This window comes from Scylla paramamosain, chromosome 10 (genome assembly GCF_035594125.1).
Source record: "Scylla paramamosain isolate STU-SP2022 chromosome 10, ASM3559412v1, whole genome shotgun sequence".
Lineage (NCBI taxonomy): Eukaryota > Metazoa > Arthropoda > Malacostraca > Decapoda > Portunidae > Scylla > Scylla paramamosain.
The window spans coordinates 5,157,988-5,167,500 of NC_087160.1; the positions used below are offsets into that span (position 1 = coordinate 5,157,988).

Here is a 9,513-nt window from a genome sequence, read left to right on the forward strand (position 1 = left end):
ACACTCGTACATACGTTAGTAATGACACCGTGAACTTTAAGGCATCGGCACAATAGACACACACACACACATACACACACACACACACACACACACACACACACACACACACACACACACAATGGAATGGGCTGCGTGGATTGTAATGACTGGTGAGAGTGAACAAGAACTAAGCACAAAGTTATGATAAAAATTCTTGTTCGTATAACTGTATAGAAACGGCGCCATGAGAGGACAGGATGAAGATGATTTAGTTCCTGTGGGTAGTTTATGATCACACGAGCTCACGAACACACACACACACACACACACACACACACACACACACACACACACACACACACACTGCTCACTCATTCGTAACATCATTACAGAGTGTGATGAAACGCTCTGACGAACACCATCACCACCACTACCATCACCATCACCATCACCACCATCACCACCACTACCATCACTAGCACTATCATCACCATCACCAAAACTACTATCACCACCGTCACTATCATTATCACCGTCATCACACCATCATCATTACCACCACCATCACCACCACCACCACCACCACCACCGCCGCCGCTGCCGTTATCAGTAAAGGAAAGGCAGATAGAATAGGAAAATTTGAGAGAGAGAGAGAGAGAGAGAGAGAGAGAGAGAGAGAGAGAGAGAGAGAGAGAGAGAGAGAGAGAGAGAGAGAGAGAGAGAGAGAGAGAGAGAGAGAGAGAGAGAGAGAGAGAGAATACAGGAGAGGGGGTTAGTGGAGGAAAGGGAAGTGAGCGGAAGAGAAGAGGAAGAGGAAGATCATTAATGGAAAGGCAAAGGGAGATAAAAGATGGTGAGAGAGATGGAAGGAAAGAAGAAAAAAAAAAAGACAGCCGTAAAAGAGAAGGAAGGAAAATGAGAAGGAGAATATGGAAGACAGAAAACAGGAAAAAAAAATTGAAGACAGAAGGGAAGGAATGGGAGAAGGAAGAGAGGAAATGAAGAAGACACTAGAAAACAAGGAGGGAGAGAAAAGGGAAAGGGAGAGACAGTGGTGGAAAGGTACTGTGTGTAAATATGACCACAATGGTGTGTGTGTGTGTGTGTGTGTGTGTGTGTGTGTGTGTGTGTGTGTGTGTGTGTGTGTGTGTGTGTACTCATGTGGCCTGGGGCTGAGTAACGTACCAAGTAAAAGAAAAAAAGAAGCGAGTGAGCGTCATTGCAGGAGTGAGTTTCCCAGAGAAAAACATGAATTTACGACGCCTTGCAAATAAAATAATATAACAAAACACAGTGATTCGCCCCCTTGTAACACAGCGCAACGTAACGCACCGTAACACTAGCAAGGGGAAGGCGCTGGCTAGTGGAGGGAGAGAAAGGGGACGGGAGGGGGAGAGGAGCGTGTTTACTCGTACAGTTGTGTGTCAGTAGATACATGATGTGGTTGATGGAGGGAAAGTCTGTGTGTGTTTGTGTGTGCATATTCATGGCGGTGAGGGAAATAATGTACATGGCTGGTGGGTGAGGGGTGAGGGGAGGGTTTTGTGTGCACACGTGTGTGTGCATGTATGTGTGTGTGTGTGTGTGTGTGTGTGTGTGTGTGTATGATCATTTGTGAACGTTTTCACTGCTCAGTTTTCACCGCTTCTGTCATCTGTCAATGCTGCGTAAAACCCACGCATGCGTGATTGTGTGGGCTGGTGTGTTTTTGGAGGTGAGGGTGTGTTGTGCTGGTGTGTGTTTGGAGAGGTGGGGGTGTGTTGTACTGGTGTGTGTGTTTGATGAGGTGAGGATGTGTTGTGTTGTTGGTGCTGCTGTGTGTTTAGAGAGGTGATGGTTGGTGTGTGGGTACTGTTGGTGTGTGGGATGTCTTTATCACGCAGGTCATGGTGGGCAGCGTGTGACTGTGGCAGGCACTCTAATCGTGGTCATCAGTCTAATGAAGTGTTTCTCAACCTTTTTACTCTTGGGTAACCCTTGAAATAAATTGCATGTCTCAAGGAATCCCTGCGCAATACAATATATATACCATATCTTTTTTTTTTTTTATCGTAGTTCAATGTAAAACATATATATATATATATATATATATATATATATATATATATATATATATATATATATATATATATATATATATATATATATATATATATATATATATATATATATATATATTAATAACTGGTTTAAGGAAAAATTCATAATTCTTTGTCAAATTTATTTTTAATGCTAAAAGAAATTTACTGACTCGTGGGTGAATGAGGAAGTGCACCTGCATGCCAAGAAGCACAGAAACAACTGATGTAGACCATGGCCATGCATGTGTCCTGTACTGAGTCACTTGATACACGAATCAGTCACGAACAGGTCCCGTCCGCTGAGTGGGCATTGACTAGTGAAGGCGGTTACACCGTGGCGCCGTACAGACATCACTAAATATATCCCTAATGGTTGTTATATTTTTTTGATAGCATAATAGATTAGATAGGATGATATCTATATTACAATATTATAATAACCAATAATATGCTGTGCATGTACAGTAATATTACGAATATGAAATTTAAAAAAAAATCAAAAGTGCGTTAGCTTATCTCACTCTTTCTCGTGGAATCCCTAAAGACCTTTTGTGGTTCCGAGGAACTCCGATTGAGAAACGCAGGTCTAATGTTTTCCTCACTCTTAATTATTTCCATTTATCAAGTATATACAAATCTTGCTTCTCCATCTTCTCCTCCACTTCCACCTCATCCTCCTCCTCAAGTCCACCCATGAGCTGACGAAACAGTTTAACGATTGAAAGACCCTCAGCATATCACCTAAGACTGAAACCTCTAAATACACAGGGAGTGAGTGTAGTGTATTCTCGATTCTTGACCCCGCCTGTGCCCGACTGTACCTCCTCTCCAGCCTGAGATGTCACGCAGGCCGCCACACAGCTCCTCGTCCCGCACCATCATAAGCGGAAATGTTACTCGATGACAGTAAAAGGCGCAAAACACAGCCCACAAAGACCTGTGTGCATAAGAAGGCAGCGTTACTCATTACGGCAATAATAACAACAAAGGCAACATTCGTGTCACGCCGTGCTGGAGCGGAACCCTGAGTGTTCCGCGGCTTGAGGACTCCAGGCCTGGGACACTCACTCCGGGAATGTCTCACGACCATATGACTAATAAAGTATCACACACACACACACACACACACACACACACACACACACACACACACACACACACACACACACATACACACAATTTTGGTGGTTCTGGGAAAGCTAACTGTGAGTAAGCCGTTCTCTAGAAGATATGTAAAGGTAGATTTGATTTATTTATAACCTTTTTCTTCCCTAACAGGATCCTATTTGTGTCTTCAAGGCTGCGTCTCCTGATCTAATTGGGCACCTCGTGTATGTAAAAGTCGCTGCTGACAATGGCTTTTAAAAGGACAGGTAAACAAAATATGTATATAAATAAAGTAAGCAGGTAACCAGATAAATAAAATACATAAATAAATGAACTAAATAATTAACCATCTAAATAACTAACTAAAATAAACTGGTAAATAAATAAATAAGAGCAGTCTTGAGGGCACGCCGGCTTTGGCCGCCACACCCCCACACACCACTGCTTACACTAAATAGAGTTGATGTTCCGTGCCTCCCCGTCCCTCTCCCCTCCTGAACCTATCCACGCGAGGCACGGTCACACGCACATACAACGTAGGGCACCCACCAGCTCCTATCTTCGGAGCCACGTCTCTTGACTGTGCCTGCAACTACAATGCTCAGGCGAATGGCACTGAAATTTGAAAACCATCAAGAAATGTCCATAAGTAAGTAGCTCTACAAATACAGATAAATATTTTAAGTAGAGTGCTTCCATTTTGTTTTGCCTCTCCCGCACACACGCCTGGTAAGGAACACACGCAGTCTCCCATCAGGCGCAGTGTGTTGCTCCCTTGTTTGACGTCAGCTATGCGGGGCGCGGGGGCAGCACGGCCAGATAAGTGACCACCGCCAGCCTTAACCCTTCCCCCTGCTCTCCACCTACATGCCTTCTATACCCGGATATTGGAAAATGATAACACAAATCCTGTAGAAATATAGCAGAGACTTATGTAGCAGTGTAGTCTTAAATACAATAGGACACTCCGGCTTTCCTTTCCCCAGTATGCATTCCTGGCGGTGAAGTCTTACACGAGTCACTCCCTACTTGACGTCAGCAGGGCCGGGCGTGTGGGCGGAGCTGGCCTGAGTCTCTACAGTATGCCATTCGTTCCTCAAACAAAGCGGTAAAGAATCTGGTTAAAAAAAATCATTACGGGACAACCGCATGTGGGCAGGACAGCAGCGGCACCAACGCAGGGAGGACCACCACGCGGCACGCCACCATCATCACCACCACCACCACCACCACTGCCACCACCAACCTTTCACTTTTCGTGCCAACACAGCCTGGGGGCCTCTGGGGGCGTAGTGCCAGGGATGAGAGGCCAGGAGAGGTGGTCACCTTAACTCCCTCCCGCCTCCCCAAAGGAACAAACCTCAATACAAGCAGTAATATTCAGATGGGCCATTACCAGCATAAGTCATGAAGCAAACAACCCCTTTGCCTTGCCCGCCGCGCCTTCCCTTCTGGAGTCCCAAACCTCTGCACGCCCCCTCGTATCCTGTAAGGTCCTCTCAGATATATCTTCCTCACAAACATTCTATCTTGCGGGGAGCCTCCCAAAATAACTTCCTTCAATAATAAAATAGGTTAGGTAACACTGGGGAATTTATAATGGTAGGCATTATTTTGGATGGAATTTTCACTGAGGAACCTTCGTGGATGGAATTTACAATGGAGTTCTACCCCTTTGTGGCGCCTCAACTCTGTCCTGCAGGAAAGGACTGAGCCTCCGTGACCTTATCCACGTTATCCCGCCAGGCCGCCTTGCCGTGCACCTCTGTACCTTCACCTCGTGTCTCCACACCCCGACATTTCGTCCCACGTGCGCCTCGCTTCCCGTTCTTCTCCGTCCCACGCGTCCCCTCAACCTTCACTTCGCTCACTCTCTCCTGCCGCCCCTCTGACCCTTCGCCGCCACCTCCGCGCCTCCCGCACGCACTCCCGAGGTCCACACACCGCCACACTAACCTTTCCTTCTCTATCAGCCTCCTTATCACTAGCAGCCAAATGACCGTCGCAGTGTGTCGCCATTAATGTAACCACTCAGCCATTTCAGCCATTCAGAGCACCACCCATGCCGTCCTCCTTCCCTGTATGGGCACCTTTCCCTCAGCCCCCTCCCTGCGCGGTCCCGCGACCCACTTGTGCCACCTTGGAGGTCACGGCTCACTTTGGGGACCTGCAGAGGACCATGGGCGACCTTGTGTGGTGGAGCGTGGGCGGCGCAGAGCAAGACCCACCTGCTGGTGTTGGGAGTTTGGAGTGTTGGCGACGCAATATCCGGGGACGAGAACAACTTTTTATCGACTGAATGACAAACTGACTGATTGATTGATTTGTTGACTGAGTGAAATATATGCTCATTTATGGTACTCGTAGCCAAGAGAATAAGTGACTGAGTGCCTCATAAAGAGACAGAAGTTCCTGGCTTTGCGGTATTAAATGATGGAATGATTGACAATGACTTACATATCAAAATGACAGACAGACTGACTAGAAGTGATCTCTGCTCTTCGCAAATTAACAACACTTATGGCTGATTGACTGAGTGATCGACCGGATGACAGAAAGTAACATATTTCGGAGACGCAACATCTTGGGGCTTTTAATTAGCTGATCAACAGATATTTTGACAGAAAGCAAGCGCTACCCTTGGCTGAGCGACAATGGGGAACTCTTGACCTATTAACTGATCTATTCAAATGATTACAAATGATAATGAACAAAAGAAAAAAAACGTGTAGCTACCTCCTGTGCTGCTTGACTACACTACCTTGCATTAAAAGAAGACAAAAACAGCGCAGTGGAAGATTTCCTTCTATCTACCTATTCAGAAAGATTAAGTGCGTTCTTGACCACGGAAAATCTGGTGACGTGAAAATTGATATGCCACATGCAGGCCAACACACACACACACACACACACACACACACACACATGTAGCGTTATGGAAACACGTCACCACCAACAGAATACAACGCAGCCCAACGTTTCATTTTTAGCCATATAAAGAAGGCGGGCCAAGGGCTGCATAAAATATTCCAGAAAAAAGTTCACTAAATGCTGCTCGTAGAAAAAAAAAAGGAAGGTTTCAAAAGGGCAAGGTTAATTCAATTCTACAGGTGTCTTGATATTCCCCTCGCGAAGGAGTGCACGTCGTAGGAAGCGGGGACAAAAACTGTCAGAAGTAGGGCGCAGCGTCCCATGGGTGACTGGTGAAGGGAACCAAGGCGTGAGGATACTAACAAGCTACAGACATATTAACTCTTGCACTCCTACGTGCTAACTCTTGCACTGGTAACACTGCATCAACACACGGTTAACAGTTACGATGGACACACACACACACACACACACACACACACATTTATCTTTTTTTTTATGATTCAAGCAGTCTAACTAAGGGCACAACAAAACAAATAAACAAATAACTCAATACAAATAAAAAAAATTCCCCCTCAAAAAAAAAAAAAAAAAACGCTTAATGTTGCCAATTTAGTTCCAGAGTTGTACAGCGGAGTGTTCTACAGTTGAGCAAGTGAAGGGAGCAGCCATAGAAATTATACTAGTAGCACTTTTTCAACACTACTCATTTCAGCCATAATTTCAGAATAATGAATCTCCCAGAGTTTATGAGTGAATATCAGTGAAGAGGATGAAAAAGGGAGTAAATATTGTAATCAAGCCTTTCATCAGTAACAATACGTACATCATAAGTTTATAAATTACGGGTTACAAACAAAACACAAACAGTACGAGTGTTTCCGAGTTTACCAGGGAAGGGGGGGAAGAAAGAATGAAAATCGTGAATAATCCTTTCACTGCTTTGTCCTCTCCTCAGACTTGATAAAATGGTCAAGTGCGGATTTAGAGTCTACGTAGTTTCGAAACACACCGGTGACAGAAAAAGGCACAAAGTAGTCAAAAACTCTCGGTGTCACCAATAATATTTTTCCTCTCTGAAATCCCTTGAAGTTGAACAAATGAAGCAAGAAAGCACTGTCATCAGCACTCAAGGCGTTAAGTCTTAAACGTCTAACAACGACACATGACTTTACGATTAAGCAGCATAAAAGTACACAAGGATACAAAACAAAAGACGTTTAATACACATTTTGCAAACAACTATCCAGCAAGCACAACGATATCAACACATTGGTTACAGTAAACAAACAAAGCACCAAGAACATAGTGACGGAGGAAGAAGTGAAGATATTGGGACATTTTGAAAGGAAGAGGAGGAAGGGGATAAAATACTATAAACACATTTTGAAGGGGGGAAGGAGTGAAGTACTGGGACCACGTTTTGAAAGGAGGAAGATGAGGGAGGAGCGATGGTACTGGTCATCTTTTGTTTGTATCATTTGCAGCGAGAGTAAGAAGCTCCAGCTGCCTTCGTCAACTTAACACTTTATTCAACAAGAAACAACAGCTGAAGTGTGAACAATGGAGAGGCTACTGCTTAACTGCACTAAGATACAAAGGCAGGCTATCAAATCCCACTCCGAACAATGAGTGTAATGAAGCAACGAAACAAATAACGAACGAAACAATATCGAATCGCACAACGAATCGTCTCACATTACCACACCACCAACAGGAGTATCAAGACACCCGTGACATTAAATTGGCCAACTTCTTTTAAATCTCCGAAATTATTTTTTTATTTATCTATTTATTCGGTAGCAATATATTGAGCGTTTTATTTTTCCTATACCTTATTTCTTATGCCTCTAGCCAGGTTCCTTAATACGTAATTAATAAGGAAAAAAATAAATAAAACACCAACAAACACTTAATAATTACAGCAGTTAAACATTTTTATTTCTTCTCTTTATGCCACTAACCAGGTTCCTTAACACGTGAATAATATACTCGTATAATAAAAAAGAGAGAAAAAAGAGAAAAAAAAACTACGTCACCAGACATTTAGTAATTACAACAGACAAGTATTACAAGTATAACAAAGTACTGGAAGCTTAAGCATGAATAGAGAGGGAAGGAGGAGGGGGAGGAAGCTTAGATGTGAAGGGAAAAGAAGGAAGCGAGAGGAAGGAGAAGAGAAAGAATGAAGCACCTACTAATCACAGCGGAGTACTGGGAAGCTAAGGCGTGAAGAGAGAGGGAGGGAGAGGAAGCAGGGAGTGACGCTAGCTAGAGGTCCAGTCTTGCATCAGTAACAGAGATAATGAACACACCGTTACCCTGTGGTCCCGCCCGCCCACTGACACTCGTGAAGACATGCCACCTCGCTGCCTTATACGCCGAAGTATCCCCGCCCCAGCCAGACTCGCACGCCACATACAAATTGCTGTTGCACCATCTTATGCTAAGTGGATTATAAACACTTTCTCGCGTATAGCCACCAATGTACACAAACCTACGCACGTACAGACACTGTTAGGGAGTACGCAAAGGCCAGATATTTGTCACCAGGCGTGTCTTTCATGGCTAATTTTGTGATGGTGTTCTTCCTTCAGTCTCATCCTGCTGAGTATACGGAGGGTGGAGGAGGAGGAGGAGGAGGAGGAGGAGGAGGAATACAAAGGAATACAAAGGAAAGCCAAACAGCAACAGATCTTTTGTTCCTTGCAAGGCTGTTTGGTAACTACTTCTAACTAGCTACAGGGAAGAGAGACAGGAGGAGGAGGAGGAGGAGGAGGAGGACGAGGAAGAGGAGGAGGAGGAGGAGCATGAAAAAATATAAAAACACTTAAAAGAACTTACAGCAGCAGATCTGTTGGCTGGTGTTTTGTAGGGAGAATATTCATATAGTGAGGGAAAAAAGATAGCAAATGAGAGGAGGAGAGGAAGAAGGGAAGGACGACGACGACAAAGATAAGAACAACGATGAAGAAGGAGGAGGAAGAGGAATAGGAAGCCGGCAACAAGGACGAGGAGGAGGAAAAAGAAGTGGAGGAACAATAGACGGAAGGGAAATAAGGAGAAGAGAAAAAAAACTGGAAAAAGAGGAAGAGGAAAAGACAAAAGAAAGAAGAAAGAAAAAAATAACATGGATAAGGAAAAAAAAAGAGATAAATATGAAAGAAAACCAGAATTAAAAGAAAGGATTACAAAGAATAACACAGAATACGAAAGTAATTAAGTAATTCCTAGCCAACTTGACCACACTTCTCAACACTAACGCTACGACAACACATTATGAGAAAATTGAAACACAGAATCACACAGAGAAAAAGGAAGAAAAGGAAGAAAAAAACTACATACGTACATGACTAAGATTCAGAAAAAATGGTACGCCCTATAATTGAATCGAGGAGGAGGAGGAGGAGGAGGAGGAGGAGGAGGAGGAGGAGGAGGAGGAGGAGGAGAACAAGAACCACAAGAAGAGGGA

General features: G+C 44.1%; 1 protein-coding gene across 1 annotated transcript in view; it reads right to left on the reverse strand.

The window, feature by feature from the left end:
• Positions 1–2,310: 2,310 nt before the first annotated feature.
• The window catches only part of LOC135104141 (protein argonaute-2-like), a 60,967-nt gene continuing 53,764 nt past the window's right edge, over positions 2,311–9,513 (reverse strand). The window contains exon 17 of the transcript XR_010270316.1: positions 2,311–3,000. The gene's annotated coding sequence lies outside the window, so the exon portion shown is untranslated. The remainder of the gene's footprint in view (positions 3,001–9,513) is intronic.